Consider the following 18,670-nt stretch of genomic DNA (forward strand, 5'->3'; position numbering starts at 1 on the left):
TATTCCCTGATAAGGATTATAACATTAATTCTCTATTCTGTTACCATTTTCTACTTTTGTTTAGACTTAGTTCTTACATTTACATGAATTGAATGCCCACTACCAGTCTTTTACTGTGACTGTTTCATTCCTGAGTCCTTCATTTTGTCCTTTATTTTTACCTCTTGTGTGGCTTCATCTTGTCACTAACTTTTTTTCCAAGAAGTGTTTGTACACCCTGTAATTCTTGGGTCAATGCATAAGAATGTTTACCTGTTATCTTTATATTTGACCAACTCCTTGGCTGGATATAATATTTTTGAGTCACTCTTTTCCTCAGAAATTTGTAGACATTACTTCATTGACTATTGGCACTGAGCAAAAGTCCAAGGCTAGCCAGATTTTCCCTCTCAATAAGTGATTCGCAAAGCCCATGTCTTTAACCAAATGTAGGGGAAAGAAAACTCAATCTCTCTCAATATGTTTGGCTCCTTGATGGTTTGAGGTGGACAAAACTCTCTGGCAATATTAAACAACATTTAAAAGCTACAAGCAGGCCCGGCGTGGTGCCTCACACCTGTAATCTTAACACTTTGGGAGGCCGATGCGGGCAGATCACTTGAGCCCATGAGTTCAAGACAAGCCTGGGCAACATGCTGAAACCCTGTCTCCACGAAAAATACAAAAATTAGCCGGGCATAGTGGCACAGGCCTGTAGTCCTAGCTACTCAGAAAGCTAAGGTGGAAGGATCACTTGAGCCTGGGAGGTTGAGGTTGCAATGAGCCCTGACCATGCCACTGCACTCCAGCCTGGGCAACAGAATGAGCCTTGATCTCAAAAAAATAAATAAGTAAAAATAAATAATAAAAGCTACAAGCCCTTCTCTGCCTCATTAAATCTTCTCATCCTTCAAGACTCTGCTCAAATGTTCCCCACCACCCTATAAGCCTTTCTCCTCCCCTCTTTCTAGGCAGAATTAGTATTTTCAAGGAGTAGTTATTCCATTTAGCATTGTAAGTATGCCTGTTTTCCCACTAAATTATAAACAGCTTGAGAGAAGAACCATGTTTTCTTCATTGTAACCCCAGCATATATCACTCAGCTATTAATAAACATCGTAAGGGTTCAATGTTTCCTGAGTAATCTATCTATTCTCACTTTTCCCCCATACATATCTGAGGGACTCCTTAGAGCAGGTGTGCACAAACATCAGCATGCATCCGAAATACCTGGAGGACTGGCTAAAACAGATTGCTACACCCCATCCTCAGAGTTTCTGATTTAGAAGGTCTGGAGTGGGGCTCAGAAATTTGCATTTCTAACAAGTTCCCAGGTGATACCAATGCTACTGTTCCCAGAATCACACTTTGAAAACCATTAGAAATAGAAATAGACAGAACGAATCCTTGCAAATGGGAAAATGAGGTTCAGAGGAGGACCTTACATTCGTCTCCAAAAGCATCCACATCTGAACTAAGTCCACAAAACTGTAGACTAAGTGATTTCTTATAGCATAAGACTAGAATTAGCCCAAATATTAGAGCATGTGACCCACGAGAAAAGACATTTCATGACGCTTCCCTTAATTTTTCTTTCTTGATTCATCTTATCACTCATGAATAAAGTACCTTCAATCAGTGTTATTTACCATGATTCTCTATTATAACTATTAACTGTACCCACCTTAATTCAACGGTCAGGTGGGAGTATACATGCAGAGGGAATTCATGTACTTCAAACTCTCCTTCAAAATAAAACAATAATAATAGTCATTTAAAAATCCATTTCTCTCTCACCCTTATTGTGTTTTCTCAGGCTTTTCATTCTGTCTCCCTGCCTTCTTATCTCCCACACACATGAAACAGTGGTGATTTTTAACGTCAAGATTTTGCAAACCATCGCCAGGTACACATTCCCTACCACATCATCCTTGCCATTTAGCCGTTCGGTCCCTGGAGAGGATGGTCAGTGGCCCCAAGGCTTCTACAGCAACTTCTAAGTGGTGATTTTTGTGCTCCTTTCCCTTAAGGGCTTAAATTTCTCGGAGCACTAAATCTCCCCCCGGTTTTCTGCGCGCTATCACGCGCTGCGGTGCACTAAAGTTGCGTTGCAGTGCCACCTACAGTCTGCTTCTGATAGAGACCCAGAGCCACCCAATTCAGGGCCCTCTCCACCAGCTGACCAGTTAAAGCAAAATACAGACATTCTGGATTCAAGTGGACTCTGCCTCTATAAGAAACTGCTCAGTACAAAGTCAAGAAGCCCTCCTATCTGAACTTCCATCTGGAACTATGGATTGTTAAACCGTTTGAAATGGTGTCATCAGCTTGGATTCTTGCTTCACATTGTGTTTTTAACTTTGGAAGTTTTAAACACCTTCATGGCAAGAGGCCTCCCGTGGTGACAGTATGAGAAGAGGAAAACAGTGGCTGCTGGGCCTTTCCTTTCTGCTTCTTGTGGTTGTGGCAGTGTTTGAGCTTCGTTAAGATCTGCAGGGTGAAAATCAGCTCGGCCCGGCCAGGGAGCCAGAATGAAATGGAGCGCCTGTGCGCGCATTCGGAAAGCAGCAGCCACGTTAGGAGCCTAGGGTCCATTAGCTCTCATTTAATGTTTCTTCTCAGGCAGAGAAGTACAGGCATCAAACATCCCGGCCCTTTTATGGCACATAAATCACAGGTCAGCGCCTTCCACGGAGGCTCCTGCTTGCTAAGTGAGTGGTTACACCAGGAGCAAGGAAGCAACATTTCAGCACACTTAGAGACCCAGGAGGATGAGCGGATTGCACAGGGCAGAGCCAGGAATTTCTCCCTACAGTTGAATGATTAAAACCTTTCTCCTGCTTGAGAACTGGGACATTGTTTCGAACTTTCCACAGGCAGCAGCTTGCACCCAGATCTGCCCTGTGTCCCAAGCTGCCATTAACTCCTTTCTCAGAGAGTTGGTTTCCACAGCCCCTACAGAGCAGAGCAGGCTCTGAGACGCCATCTCTTGGCCCGCCGCTAATTGAACTAAGGTGAACTTTTTCCTCACTGAATCCACAGAATCTCTGTCTTGATGATTTATGTCAAGAGACTGAGAAAGCTGGAAGCTAAGCCACGTTAACAGGAGGGCCCTAAGTAAGGGTCCACGAACTTGGCCTGCTGAGGTCCTTGAAACTGCCCTGGCTTCTGCCATTCCTATGTCTACCACTGTGGCTTTTCTGTGGTTGATGAGTCCTGTACCCAAAACCAACTTGAGAAGATTGGGCTCCTTAGTACCGAAATTGGTAACTAAGACACGCTAAATCTTAGAGAACACACATCAGACTCATGTGCGGATTTCCGCTCACTACCCCACACCATGGGGAAGAATCTCCACAGCCTGCCCTCAGCCCACCAATGTTCCTGCCCTCCAGCCAAAGGCAAGAGATGGCTACCCCGTGGGGCAGGGGTGCGGACATGGGAAGGCGGTGGAGACCAGTCCACAGACTGCTATCTACCCACAATCCATCACTGGTTAGCAACAAGAAAAGCACAGAAACAGTGTTGGGAACTACTATGACAATTTCTCAAAGCAATTTAATATTTATCAAATCTAACAATAAAAAATTAGAGCTTGTGTTTTGAATGTTGTTTTCCTTTTCATTTATCTAGTATTTTATTTCTCTTGTATTTTATGTATTTATCCAAAGGAAAAGAAATAATTATATTGAAGAAACTCCTGCACCCCCACGTTTATTGCAGCACTGTTCACAATAGCCAAGATACAGAATCAACCCAGGCATCCAACAACAGACGAGTGGATAAAGAAAATGTGGTACATACACACAATGGAGTACTATTCAGCCATAAAAAAGAATGAAATCAAGTCATTTGCAGCAACATGCATGAAACTGGAGGACACTGTGTTAAGTGAAATAAGCCAGAGACAGAAAGTTAAACACCACGTTCTCACTCATATGTGGAAACTTAAAAAAAAAAAAAAGTTGGTAAAGGTAAAAGTAGCACAGAACATACAAGAAGCTGGGAAGGGTAGGGGGAAGGGAGGGATAGGAAGAGATTTGTTAAAGGACACAAAATTACAGCCAGATAGGAGGAATAAGTTCTAGTGTTCTATACCACCATAGGATGACTGTAGTTAACAATAATATATCACATAGTTTTAAGTAGCTAGAAGGAGGATATTGAATATTCCCAACACAAAGAAATGACAAATGTTTGGGATGATGGATGTGCTGATTACCCTGATCACTACACTTTATAATACTGGAGCATCACTATGTACCGCTGTGAATATGTACAATTGTTATTTGTCCATTTAAAAATTTTTAAAGTTTTTTATTTAAAAGATTATCAGTCCACAAGAGATTGGAAATAAAAAACAAAACAACATACGTAAGTCTTTCATTATGAATAGTTTGAAGTGCACTACTTTAAATTCCCCTCTTCACTCTGGCCCAGGCCGCTTGGCCATCCAGCAGGCAGGATCTCAGAGAAGGCAGGAATGCAGCTGTGCCTTCTCTGCAAGGAAAAGCAATGACTCAAGCAGAGGCAAAGTCTACTGTTCACACCGATGAAGAGAACCCATGCTTGGATCATTCAGGCAGAGGCAGGGCCTTGGACTTAAGTCTAATTGCCCCAAACATTCCAATATAGAAAAGATCTTAAGACCCATGGCATCCTGATGGAGTTAAGGACAAGTATTCCAAGCCAGTCAGGAAGCACTTCCAAGAGCAAATTTTTGGGCTGCATCCAGGGGTGAGTCAAGTGGCCCAACTGAGTTTGGGGCACTTGTAACATCTCTAGTCAGTGTTTCTCTATGCCATCTCCCTCAAATACCCCCTACACACATATGCACACACACACACACACACACACTTATTCTTCATCCCTCCCTGGAGCTTGTCCACTTCTCTGAGCAGCACCAATTTCCTTGCAGCCAGTAGCAAGAGCACAGATGTGGAGAATGCATGGCTCCCACATTTCTTGATATAGACCTGAGGTCTTGCCTTATCCTCTCCAAGGAAGAGCTGAGGCCACTGGGAACATGGAGTGGGCCCATAGGCCATGGCAAAGCCTCCCAACTCTAAGTCCTTTCTGTGTAAGTCCAGAAAATGAAATATTGACATGGAAACGTCTTTCAAAAAGAAAAAACATGTGGCTCTTTAATACATGAAAATTAAAAAGTATAAGGAAAAGAGGAGGAACAAATAAATGGAGAGCAAGGCAGAAAAGGAGGCAGGAAAAGAAGAGGGGATAGAGGGCTATAAATTTCATGAGGGCAAAGAACATGTCTGTGTCCCAGTGCCTAGCACAGTGCTGGGCACATAATGGCACTCAACTCAGATTCAGTTTGTTGAGTGAATAAAGAAAAGAAGGAAAAATTGACACAGGAGCAAGGAGGGAGAAGATGCTCAAGAAGCATGCAGCTGCCCAGATTCCTCCTGTCATTCTGCCCGGGATCTCACTGCTGTCCCCCCGGCCCACAGGAGGAAGCAGGCAGCGGGGAGGGCCTGGCTGCACGGGGCACATGCTGTGGGCAGGGTGGTGGCTGCACATGGGCTCCTTCTCTAAAGCAAGGCTCCTTGTTGGTCTCCTTCTCTCTTTCTTTTTTATTCCTGAAAAACATTGTTTTAATGCAGGGAAGAGTCATTGATTTCATTTGAAACAATGCCCAACAGGATATGGCGTCTCAAACAGCTCCTTGGCCCTTGGCAATTGTTGTGTGCAGGTGTTTCATGCAAGTGCCGGGCAGCACGTACAGCACTGAGACCCAGGCAACACTGGGCGTAGGCCTGGAGAGTGGCCCAGGACACATGGGGCTTATAGCACCAAGCCCTGTGGCGTCTTCTACATTCCAAGAATTCGACTCCTTCCTACATGCCTCCCCGACCCCTTGCTAACCTCACTTCCAGCCCCCAGTCTGTAGTATAATAGGAATTGGGTTTTCCCTCTTGTTATTTCTTTTTTTTTTTTTTTTTTTTTGAGACTCCCTCTTGTTATTTCTGTAACTCATAAGACAAAAACAAACCATAGTCCCAAAGAGAGAAAAGTATCTGCACTAAACAGAATGGAAGTAAGGAATAAGGAAGACTGCTTGGTAACGACATACAAAAACAGGATGGACTTTAACCAAAAAAGGCAATAACAAACGTGAACACTGATAGAGTAGAACAAAAAGTTTATCAATAAAAATCAGTGCATATACAAACATATTTTTAATCCAAGCTTCCAAGAGTAAAGTGGAAATAAGGAGTATTGCAGCATGAAGAAGTATCTCCAACCCATAGAACTTTACAAGTAGCCCTGGACAGAGTTCAACAGTCTCCATTATGCAGCAATTACACTGCTAACTATATACCCAACAGAAGCGAAAACACATATCTACAGGAAAATTTTTACATGGATATTTATAGCAACATTATTCACAATAACCAAAAAATTGAAACAACCCAAATTGAAACAATCAATTGATGAATGGATAAATAACATGTGGTATATCCATACAGTGGTATGTTATTTGGCAATAAAAAGGAATGAATACATTGATGTAACAGGATGAAACATGACAAAATTACGCTAAGTGAAAGAAGCCACACACAAAGGATCACATATTGTATGATCCCTTTTTCTTTTTTTTGAAATGTCCAGAATAGACAGATCTATTGAGACAGAAAGTAGATTAGTGTTTGCCTACAGCAGAGAGGGGGATGGCAGGATTGGGGGGTGACAGCTAAGGGGATCAGGATTACTTTGGGGGGTAGTACAAAGATTCTAAAATTGACTATAGTGATGGTTGCTCAGCTCTGTAAATATACTAAAAGCTATTGAAACATATAAACTGGTAAATTGTATGGAATATGTCCATGTAAATAAAAGCATTAAAAAAAAAGGACAGGTGGTTTCCCAAGCAGAGATAAGAAGGGTGTGGCACGGCCAATGGATTTCACGGACAAGGAAAGGGTAAGGGAAGCATGCTAAGTCTTGTAGTGTCAGGAGTGATTTTGTCACTCCTTTTTATCCTCACTAACTCTAAGTCTCTGCTCCAAGACTTCACCAAGAGGGTCCTAGAAAAGAACCCCTCTCTTTTCCCCCTGTGTTTTCATAATGTAAATGACGGATAAGTGCTTAAAGTGTTACCCTTTCAGAGATATTTCTATCTTCAGATCATAATCATAGGAATGTAGAATATTTGAGCCTTAGGAACAATCTCATCTACTGGATTTTTGTGTACTCTCTGGAGCCCTTTCAGGGCTGTAAAGTTGGAGCCAAGAAGGGAAGGGCTGTGGGCAGTCATACATTTTAGAAAAACACCCTCTCTGGGTGGTTAAATAACATTTTGAGGGTTTAAAAGATAAACTCTTAGCCATCCAGAATGAATAAATTATCAAGAACAATTCAGCCCTGAAGTTTTTGGAGAATTGACATTTGACTGCTTTTCCCATTAAAGGCACCATGAGGGCCACATTCCCCATCATGAGTTCCAGAGAGCCACTCACAGGCTTCTAGCACATATGACAGCTGCCCTGTTCCACATCTGGACATTACCCCAGACCCTTCTCTAGGCCCTGCCTGATGTGACATCCCCTCCAATGCGCTACCATCCTGTCCAAGGCACCAGTGGCTGACCCAGGACAATAAATGGCCCAGACCAAACTTGTGCCCCAGCACACAGGTCACTAGGAAAGCCTTCTAAATCAGGCCCTGGATGAGCCTGTCTCCAGTGCATGATTGATTGGTAACAACTTGTTCCCATCAATAGGCCAAAAATAGTCCTGAAGAAAAATATGGTTACATTTGTCCATCACACCAGCCACATTTTCTTACCCACACACAAAAAATAATGGCACAGTGGAATCTCCTGACCTCCAACCAAAAGCTGAAACTAGTGCATGATGATGGCTGCTGTAAACTACATAAAACTCTACCCAGAAAACTATCAGGATTCCTTGTACTCCACTAAGCCCGAAACAATCAACTTGACCAAGCCCCAGAGGGTCAGTACCTGGAAGGTCTGTGATTTCTATTTACACTTTTTATTTGAATTCTCTCTCACCCATAGCCCAATTACTGTCCAGCCCTTTCCCTGAGCCTGCCTTACTAAAATCTATTACTGGTAACTCAATGTGTAGAAAAGGCATAAATGCTTCAAAAAATTGATGTTAGGTAATAAGTGAATGAATTAATGATTTCAGAAGTCAAATAGCTTTGAAATGAAGAATATTTTCATTTAGTCATCCCTATTTTTATATTTCTCAACTTATCAACTTATTCAGGACCCTCTTAAAGTGAACATAGTCCCAGATTCATAGGGCTTGGAAGGGACCATAGATACTACTCACTCTAATTTTAAATTCTTGCACAGCCAGTGTCCCAGAGGCCATGTGAGGGCACAGGCAGGAGGCCAAGCGGAAAGGCACCTGAGGTCCCCGTTCCCATTTTGGTTACTACATTAGGATAAGGCTAGCTGCTATAGTAAATAAACCACAACATTTCAGTGGCTTAGCAACACAGAATTTTATTTTTTATTCCTATAATAGTTTGATGTCAGTGGTGTTTCTAGCCTGCTGGTGGCCCTTTGCCTTTTTCTGCCATGTTCCACCATACCTACGGCCCCAGCCAGGAGACAGGAAGGGAGACTAGAGGGAGCACATCTGCTTCTTTACCATCTTGGCCTATATATTGGTCAGGGTCTTAGCAGGAAAACAAAGCCCAGCCACATAATCCATTAGAGGCAATTTCATATGGATAATAGCAAGAACCAAAAAGCCAAATAGAGGAGGTGAAGCAATCCAGAGATTCAGCAGAAAGCTGCTCCCACTCGTAGCTCACTCATCAGTTACTCCTCTGAACCAGAGAGGGCTGCTGGGCAACTGAGACGATGAAAGAAGGGGCTGTTACTTAAGAGCTGAGACCACAAATATGTCACCAGAAGCAAAGAGATCAAAGCTAAAATATCCTAGCTTCTCCCTTCCTCCCTTCCTCCCTTCCTCCCTTCCTCCAGTCTCCGGCCAACCCACCCACTGGCCAAACCTAGCCAAAGCTAGGGAAGGAAGCCTGGAAAATTGTGGTTGGCAGGGACAGAGTCCCTACAGAATGAGCAGAGCAGGTGATGGGCAAGGAAAAGGATCTGAGGGCAAATGACAAACACGATCTGTAGGTGACACACATCGCCTTGTTCACATTTCATCTGTAAGGATTTGTTACAGAATCACACAGAAAAGCAAGGGGTGCTAGGGAATGTAATCCTTGGCTGGGCAGCTGCTTCGCAGGCACATCACGGAAGGAGGAGCGCAAACTTTTAGTGGACGGTGAGCCATCTCTGCCACAGTTGGGTTTTAATAGATTTTCAATCCACCCAGCAGCTCCATTTTCACATGAAGCTGGGGAGGGACAGACCATGGTAATTAATTAATTAATTAAAATAGAAAGCCCCTGATGGCTCTCTAGACAGCACGGTTGTTTCTCCCTCCTCATCCCATATCTTAGACTGGTGACCGCTGGGAAGAGGAGGAGAAGTTGACAGCAACTGTTTGGTGCTCCTGAGAGGAAGGGGCTTCCTATAGGTACAAGAGTCATGGCTCCTTAAGTGAACTGTTGATGACATGATGCTGTCATGAACTTTGGGGTGAACTGGGCGAATTTGAAAGCATGAAAGAATTGGTCAACAAGACAGATCTGGTTTCTGCCTTCATGGAGCTAATGCCTCTATTAGGAGTTGAACACTAAGTGCTATGCAGAAAAGACACGGAGCTCTAGGACGAAGGATAACAGATGGGTTTGCTCTGGGTACGCTCAGTCCTCCAGCTTATACTTCAGCTCCAAACATTTATTTTTAGGTCAGGCTTTCTCTGCCATCATCTTAAAGGTATGCTTACATTCTTAGTCTCTATATTTATATTCCAACCAATGCAGATGGCTTCTCACTCTTTAATCTTCAAACACAACAAACCATTCGTATCAACTATTTCTGCTGCACTCCTGACCTCCAAGTAGGTAGGCTGAGGCTTCTCTCCACATCAGCCAGAGTAGCTCCGCTTGGACCTGTTTTATATATTGGGTTATTTATCTAATTTGAATGAAAAGTTCACAAGCTGTGTGTCTAGCTTCATTCTCCCTTTTACATATGAGAAACTGGAAGTCCAGTGAGACAAGGAGTTTTGCCCAAGACTGCATATAGCTCATGTGTCATGGAGACAGGCCTAGAATTCAGGGTCCAAACCCCAACACAATGTCCTTTCTACTATTCTCAGGAATTCCAAACAAGAATAGTTTCCAGAACACATGTTCCTCATGGAAAGTACCAAGAAATTCTCTGCTGCTGAAGACTGCACCCATGGGAAATGCTCTGCAGAGGTGCTCATTTCCTTATTAATTGGAACTCCTTTGATTTCAAGTGACAGAAATCCACTGAGACAGCTTAGGCCAAAAAGGGAGACTCTATTTTAAGGGATTCATGGAACTCAGGGCAGGAATACAGCTGGACCCCAGGTATGTACTGGAACCAAGGATTCCAGTAGCTTTGGAAATCTCTCTCCACATTCTACTTTGGCTTTTTCTGTACATCCACTTCATCTTCTACTCTTTGCAGGCCAGACTTTTCTACTTTGCTATTCATATGGCAGAAGACAGAGTCCTACCAGCCCCCAGGGTTTATGTTCTGAGGCTCCTGCGCCCCCCCAGCACACACTCATTTTTTGGTCAGTTTTAATGGAATGTCATTTATATGCAATAAAATGGACTCTTTGTCAAGTGTATAATCCATGAGTTTTGGCAAATATATACAGTCATGCAACCACCACCACAATTAAAATGTAAGATTTCTATCATCCCAAAAATCCTTTGTGCTCTTATCAGTTCATCTCTTTCCCCAACTTTCAGCTCTGGAATCTGTTTTCCATTAGTAGCACTTTGACTTTTCTAGAATTTCATATAAATAAAATCATAACAGCATGTAGTATGACTTTTCTTAATCAACATAATGTTTTAGAGATATATCCATTTTCCTGTTATGAGTACTGGTGGTTAGTTCCTTTTTGTTGCTCAGTAATGTTACATTGTGTAAATACACCACGATTGGTTTATCCATTGTTGATGGACATTTGGATTGTTTCCAGTTTGGGGCTACTGTGAATTAAGCTGCTATGGGCGTTCAGGTACAGGTCTTTGTGTGGACATATGTTTATGTTTTCATTTCTCTTGGGTAAATACTTAGACATGGGATTGCTGAGTCACATTTTAAGTGTGTGTTTAACTTTATAAGAAACTCAAAGTGGCTTTGTTTTCCAAAGTGGCTGTACCATTTTGTGTTTCATTAGTAATATATACTGCTTCACACCCTCTCAAACAGTCGGTATGGTCAGTCTTTTTAATTTTAGTCATTCTAATAGGCATTCTAGTGGTATCTCATGGTATTGTCTTAATAAATAATGTTTAGAATCTTCTCAAGTGTTTCTTTGCCATACATATCTCTTGTTTGGTAAGGAGTGTAATTCCTTGGTCAGTTTTTGGAGGGTTCTTTGTTTTCTTCTTGAGTTGTAAGAGTGTTCACATGTTCTAGATATAAGTCACTTATCAAATACGTGTTTTGCAAATATCTTCTCCCAGACTGTGGCTTGTCTTTTTTATTTTCTTAACAGTACATTTTAAAAAGCAGTTTTTAATTTTTGTGAAGTCTAAATTTATCCATTTTTTCTCTTATGTTTCCTACATATTGTGTCCAATCAAAGAAATCTTTGTCTGATCCAAGGTCACAAAGATTCTTTTCTGTGATTTCTCCCGGAAGCTTACAGCTTCCATCAGTGATCCCCTTTAAGTCCATTTTTATCTATAGTGCATCTCTCACTTGCTCTGACTCACACTCTTTCTCTCCCTCCCCCAGAACTAATTATCTGCGTGAGACTCTGACTGGGGAACTTGGGTCAGGTGTTTACTCATAAACCAATCTATATGGCCAGAACCAGGGAAAAGTCTCTTGACCCGAGCTTGATCACAGCCAGCTCTGGTCCAGTCAAGAGCATCCAGAGCTCCAGGGTTCTGTGCAAAATATGGCTGCCATGAGGCCCACGTGGTTGCAGAGAGGAGATCAGTAACCAGAGAATGGGGATGCAATATAGATTATATTAGGATATATTAGGGAAGATAATCTAATAAGTGTCTATATACCCTGCAATCTGGCTCTATCCATTTTAAGCAATTAACCTGGAATATTACAAGGCTTCTTATTAATTGAATGAACAGATCTTACCAAGATTCAAACACAATTTTTCCCATTGATAACCAAATTCCTAGTCATGCTGTCATCCCTAACCTACTAAAATACCACCACCATTGTGAAGACTGTGGGGAACCCTTAGCAGAGTTAATATGACTACAGCACTTAAAACATATTTGCCATCTCCAAAAAACAGTTAGCTCCTTGTGAACAAGAACCTTATGCTGTTTGTATCTATCTCAACAGCTAGTTTAATTCGTGACATGCAATATTTTGGGGTAGTTGTTGAATGCTGGGTTTGCCCTATACTATTTGTCAAATAATTTGTTTGGTAATGAGAGAAGGACAATTTTAAAGACCTCAAGTGATGGAATTGCCTTGCAGAATTTTTTATAAGAAAAATGCTCACTTGAAATCGATGGCTGATTCACACTCAATGGGGAAAAAAATAAAGGTAGAGAATCCAATATCAATCTCACTTTGACTTTTCACCCTTGCCCAGGGGAAACATAATTCAAATGCTTCCTTGCAGTCACAATGCACAATGTTGAGCTGGGTCCCACTTGCTAAGAAATAGTTAGCATCATCACTAAAAAGTCCTGAGGCCCACGGTGTCCACTACATTTAATCTCACGCCACTCTTATTAACAACACAATTGCTACTCTGCTGGCCCAGATGCTCAAAGAATAGTAAATATAAGGGCCAGGACAGGGGTGTTTATAGCAACAAACTATGATAAATGAAATATTATGGAAAATTTATAAAGAAAATTATTGCCTTCAAATAGAGGTTTCTAGCTAGGACTTAAGGCAGAAATTGCCAAGATGCAAAGCAGAAGATAATCAGGTCAGGGTAATAAGTTTAAATAAAAACTGCTGTTAAGGAAATTTATTTGAACCCTGCTGGTATTAAATATGGGCACAAAGGCTGTGATTGCCACACACTCTTTGATTTAAAAATAAAACTCTCTGAATGTTTAGAACAGATTCTTTAAATAAAAGAATATAGAGACATGGAGAGGAAATTTCCAAAATAAAACCTTTAAACAAATCTTAAGTAGTAGTGGAAAGTGCACATCCTGCTTCCATTTTAAGCCAAAGGAGGCTCTTTGAAGGATACAAATGTGTGAAGCAGAAAGACTGCAGGGGATGGGGGAAGAACAGAGAATGAGCCTTGCCTGGGCTCCTAGAAGCCTCCGTGGGCCCCCATCCTTCTAGAGTCCCTTTGTTCCCACCCTTGCCTCCCACTAAGCCCACCCCTGTGTGCAGCATATTTGAGTAATTCTGCTGAAGTCTTTCCTGTATATGCAACATTGCGAGTAGGTAAACAAAAGTGATGTCTGGATCCCTCCAGCAAAGGGCAGATGATTCTGATTTAGAGAAAACTAGATTAACAGATAACTCAAGTAGCTGGGTAAGAGGTAGAAGACAAGCAAAGGATGATTTTTTAAAATTGTTTAGACTTACTCAAAATCAAAGACTGGATGACTCAGAAGAGGGGCCCTCAGTCTAAACTAGAGTGGATGGTGGCAGCAAGAGCTACTGCTTCCTCCTTGGTGGGCTACCGCCTGAGATGCCTCTACCACCATCCAGGAGGTTCTGGACTTTATGTGGGCTTTATACATCATCCTAGGAAGCACTATGAACTAGGGGCTTAACTCTTGCCCATGGATACATGGGCTATGTACTTGTATTTGATTTCTGTTTCCTGTGATTTTTCTGCTAGTTTGGGGCAGGGTAGGGGGTATGAAAAGAAATAAAGTATAAGCTAATTGGGCTTATATAACAAATTCCAGGAAACAGAAAATTTTATAAGCTTGTTCCTGCCCTAACTTAGCCACCATTCTTATGAACTGAATTTCAAAAAAAAAGAAATCATTTAAACAATTTCTATTGGCCGGGCACAGTGGCTCACACCTGTAATCCCAGCACTTTGGGAGGCCAAGGTGAGTGGATCACTTAAGGTCAGGAGTTGAAGACCAGTCTGACCAACATGGTGAAACCCCATCTCTACTAAAAATACAAAAATTAGCTGAGTGTGGTGGCAGGCACCTGTAATCCCAGCTACTCAGGAGGCTGGGCAGGAGAATTGCTTGAACCCAGGAGGAGGAGGTTGCAATGAGCCGAGATGGCACTACTGCACTCCAGCCTGGGTGACAGAGGGAGACTCAAAAAAAAAAATTGCTATTTTAGAAGTCCCTAAAGTTTACTAAAATTTGATATTTTAGTATCATTTGTGATTATGTTTTTATCTCTTTTTATTTGCTGGTGGAATTATGTGCTGTTCAAATTTTAGAATATAGATAATTTACTTGCAATGGTATTTCTCACACTGAGTTTGGGAGCTCTGGGAAATTTCTAGAAATCAGACCCACTGAACAATTCACAATTTTGTGATGCTGATGTCTCTGAGCTATCTGGATGGGTAAACTGGCACTTCTGATTCTAAATAAGAAATAGCTACCTAAACAGTTACCTAAAGTTTTCACTTTTTCAACTGTCAAAATACTTCTACCTCACACCAAAAAGTAAGTACTGTGGCTTAAAAGATTAAATTTGAGTAAGATATATATGATGAGCCAATAAGCTCTCTTATTTATTTGTCCAAACTTTGCATCCGTCCTGTAAAACCCAACTGCAAGGAACTTAATCAAAGGTTAATTTGGTAGAAAGCAATTTGACCAAAAGTAAATTTGTCAAAATGAAAGAATGTAGTTGATACAAAAATTTGATTGAAAAATATTGACACAAGTTACCGATATTTTTCTTCAAATATTACTAACTCTGAAGCTGCCCTCCCTGGGTCTCTTCTTGAGAATCATTATGATTTTGTTTTGCTTTAAAAATTCAGGTTCATTTTTAGCCAATCATTCCTTCTCTGTTTTGTTTGTGATAGCAAAAATTTTGACTAAGTGTCTAATGATAGGAGGAGTCCCGCGCTTGAGCTGCTACTAAAATCCATAACCTTCAACCTTAGCCAGCAAACTTTCACTTTGTCCTCAACCCACCCCAATCCCACCTCCTTCACCCTCACTCTCAACAGATAGCTTTGCCTCCTTCTTCACAGAGCACCAGGCATGAAGCCTCACATTCCTGTTGGGCCATCTGCAACCTTACCTGCCTCTGTCTATCTCAGCAATGGAAGGCTCCGGCTTTAGCCACAGCTCTTCCTCTCCTGGGCTCTGAGGCTTCTCTGTCTGTCTGTCTGTCTGTCTGTCTCTCTGTCTTTATCTCTGTCTCTCTGTCCCTCCAACAATCACCCTCTTTCTGTCCTGTGTCAACAATCTCTCCTTTACTCAATCGACATGTAAACAATCACAAGCCTCTTCATACTAAGGTGATAAGGACTCTTGACTTGGCATTCTCCTCCAGCCCCATTCCTTCCTCCTCTTCACAGCCAAACTTTCACATGGAATGGTCAGCTCTTTGTGCTTCTACCTGCTTCCTTCCCATTCTCTCCTTAACCAACCCCAATCTGGCTTTGGCTAAGACTGCCAAGGCCAATGGCTATCATTCTGCCACATTCCATGGGCAGGTTTCTGTGCTCATCCTACTTGACCTCTCTGCAGTATTGGCTGCCAATTATTCCCTTCCTGGCAAAACCTCATTTCCTTGGCTGCCATGACACCTATCCTTTCTGATTTTCTTTTCCTTCTCCATCTCCTGTGGGGGCTCTTCTTTTCCCACTCACTTTTGAAGGCCATTGTTTCTTAACCCCCTTCTTCACAGTTCTGCTCTGTTCCCTCTGCAGGCTCCCTGAGCCACCATAGCCAACCTTTATCCTGCGACCTTCAGCAGAGTGCAATGGTTAAAGATGTGGAGGCTGAGTTTGAATTCCTTCTTGCATCACTTACTAGCTGTTTTTACTCTTTTACCCTCTTAAGTCTCAGCTTCCCCATCTGTAAAATGGGAGTGATAATACCTATGTCGGAAGGTTATTGTGAGGATCAAGTGTGGTGATCCATGTAAACAATTAGCATAATGCTTGGAAAAGCACTAATAATTAGCCTAGTAAGTGTTATCTATTATTATTATTATCTTGCAATGAGCTCCAGAACATCTGGAAAGCTAAACATGTATAGCTCATTACCAGAAATAATACAACCTCACTACTAGTAGATCACTGAGACTAGAAGATGGTGCATAGCCACTCTTTCTTCCTCAGCTTTCCTTCTAGTCCAGACAGAGTCTGCCTTGGGTGGGATCATAGGATGTTCTTCTTTGCCGAGTCTGAAGTTTTCTTTCCTTTCTACACCTCTGTCCTCTATCAGGGTCCCAGCTCCACCCTGCCAGCATCACCCTATGTGGCATGGACTGTTGCCAGCTCTCTCCTTGGTAGGCACCTTTCTAGCACCCTCCATAGAAGCAGGTCCCATAAACCTATCTCTAGCTAATAATGACTGCCTCTCTCGGCATAGTTTGATGTTTGTTCATACTATAAGATTCTCTGCATCTAGGGTGAAGGTCAGAAGGGACAAAGAAGGTAAAGAAGACAGAGAGGCTTATTCTGCCATATTAGTATTTATTATTATTCCATCATAATTAATAAGTATGATAATATATATCCAGAAACATACAATTAGACCAAACATCCCCCTGTGCTTCAGACTAGAATATACAATAGCCAATTTTACAGCCACTAAAATGTCTTACTATACCTTAAACTCAATATATCTAATACCAAATTGATTATCTTTTTTCCTGAAACTATTTCTTCTGTTATATCTACCACCTACCCAGATGAGCAAGCCAAGAACTTAGGAACTTTCCCAGCCTCCTTCTCATCCCTTATTCCCCTCATGCACTTCTTCCCCCTACTCTTCATTACCCTTGCAACTACTCACAACTCAGATCTCACCTCAAGTCTTGCCTTGCACCAATTTAGTTCTGAACTAGATGACCTGAGTGGCTACAGCAATGTGTACTTATCTCTGTGCTGGTACCATCATGCTGTGGGGTAGCTGCGGGCCTCAAACGCAACCATCTTTACACTCTCAGTACCTAGGAGAGTGCCTGGTATCTAGTGTGTGCAATAAAAACCTGGTTACAAAAAAAAAAGGAGGGGGTAGGGACGAAAGGAAAGAGTGACACAAGCAAGGAAAAAAGAAGAAACCTCTTCTTTGGAAAAGGTCCATTTTTCATCTTATAAGTTTTTCTTTTGCATACTATTTATGAGCTTATATTTGAGGTGTCAAATACTCAGACCCATACATACTTGCCTCTTCTGTCGTGCTCAGCTTGCTCTGAGGGTTAGGGCTTCAGAGCATTGTGAAATCCCATGAATAGTTGTTTACAACTTATGGAAAGAAAGTAATAAATGCCTCCTGAGGCTTCTCTCTTTACCTTAAATATTTCCTCCTCTGACTTCTCCTTAAGGCCCATGTCCAGCTCCTTCAGGTTTTATTGGGCCTTCTTCTAAGCCAGTTCTACCTGTTTGCTTCCTCTAGGCATCTTATTTTTCCAGAGGAAAGAGCCTAAATGGAAGGCAGCAGGCAGAAAGGAAGGGAGTTTAGAAAGATTTCATGTTTAGAAAGATTTCCCTTGGAATAATGAAGAGAAAACCATCTATGGAAAGAAAGAAACAGAGCTTTCAGAGACACAAGAGCAGGCACACAATATGATGTGTACCAGGGAGTGGTGCCCCTGAAAATGAAGGTTGTCTGTCTCTCCAATCCAGGTTCTCCCCACCTCCCACTATATCTTCTTGCCTTTGATGTTAAGATTATTCTACATTGAATTGCTTGAAATTTCTCATGAATTAGCCCAGTAAATTTCCATTGCTTTTAAACTATTTATTAAATTGGATTTCAGTTTTTTCTGTTGAACATTTAAATAAGATTTGAACAAATCATAATTTTTCTTTAAAAAAAAAGCATGACTCATATGTTTATTGCAGCACTATTCACAATAGCAAAGTCATGGAATCAACCTAATTGTCCATGAGTGGTGGACTGGATAAAGAAAATGTAGTACGTATGCACCATGGAATACTACACAGCCATTAAAAAAGAACAAAATCATGTCCTTTGCAGTTACATGGATGCAGCTAGAGGCCATTATCCTAAATGAAATAACGCAGAAGCAGAAAAAAGTGAGAGCTAAACAGTGGAACAGATGGAAACAAAAGACACAGGGGACTCCAAAAGAAGGGAGGAAAGGAGAAGGGGGGAAAGTTGAAAAACCACCTCCTGGGTACTACGTTCACTATTTGGGTGATGGGTTCACTTGAAGCCCAAACTCCACCATTACACAATATACTCATGTAACAAACCTGCACATGTACCCCCTGAATCTATAATAAAAAGCTATAAATAAATAATTAATTAAAAGCTTGCAATGTTCTTCCAGTGAGGCACATAAAACACCAATGGCCACTTGTCAGAAGAGATTTGGAAGTGGATTTCAGTGAAATTGGTATATATTGTGATTCCTTCAGCAGACAACTTGCGCAGTAGTTACATCCTTTCAAAGTTAAAGTTATGATGGTAAAGAGAGGCT

The 18,670-nt window shown here is 41.7% G+C and overlaps 1 long non-coding RNA gene across 3 annotated transcripts in view; it reads right to left on the reverse strand.

Annotated features, from left to right (window-relative positions):
• LOC104001998 (uncharacterized) overlaps positions 1-18,670 on the reverse strand; it is a 405,779-nt gene that overhangs the window by 254,982 nt on the left and 132,127 nt on the right. Inside the window, exons 1-2 of one of the 3 annotated variants that reach the window (XR_008539201.2) lie at positions 1,901-2,992; positions 1,664-1,724 (exon numbers count right to left, since the gene is read on the reverse strand). The exons of the other annotated variants lie outside the window; for them this stretch is intronic. This is a non-coding gene — a long non-coding RNA (uncharacterized LOC104001998). Of the gene's footprint in view, positions 1-1,663; positions 1,725-1,900; positions 2,993-18,670 lie in introns of those variants that run through there. 3 annotated transcript variants of the gene reach the window in all.

This window comes from Pan troglodytes, chromosome 15, assembly GCF_028858775.2.
Source record: "Pan troglodytes isolate AG18354 chromosome 15, NHGRI_mPanTro3-v2.0_pri, whole genome shotgun sequence".
In the NCBI taxonomy this organism is placed as follows: Eukaryota; Metazoa; Chordata; class Mammalia; order Primates; family Hominidae; genus Pan; species Pan troglodytes.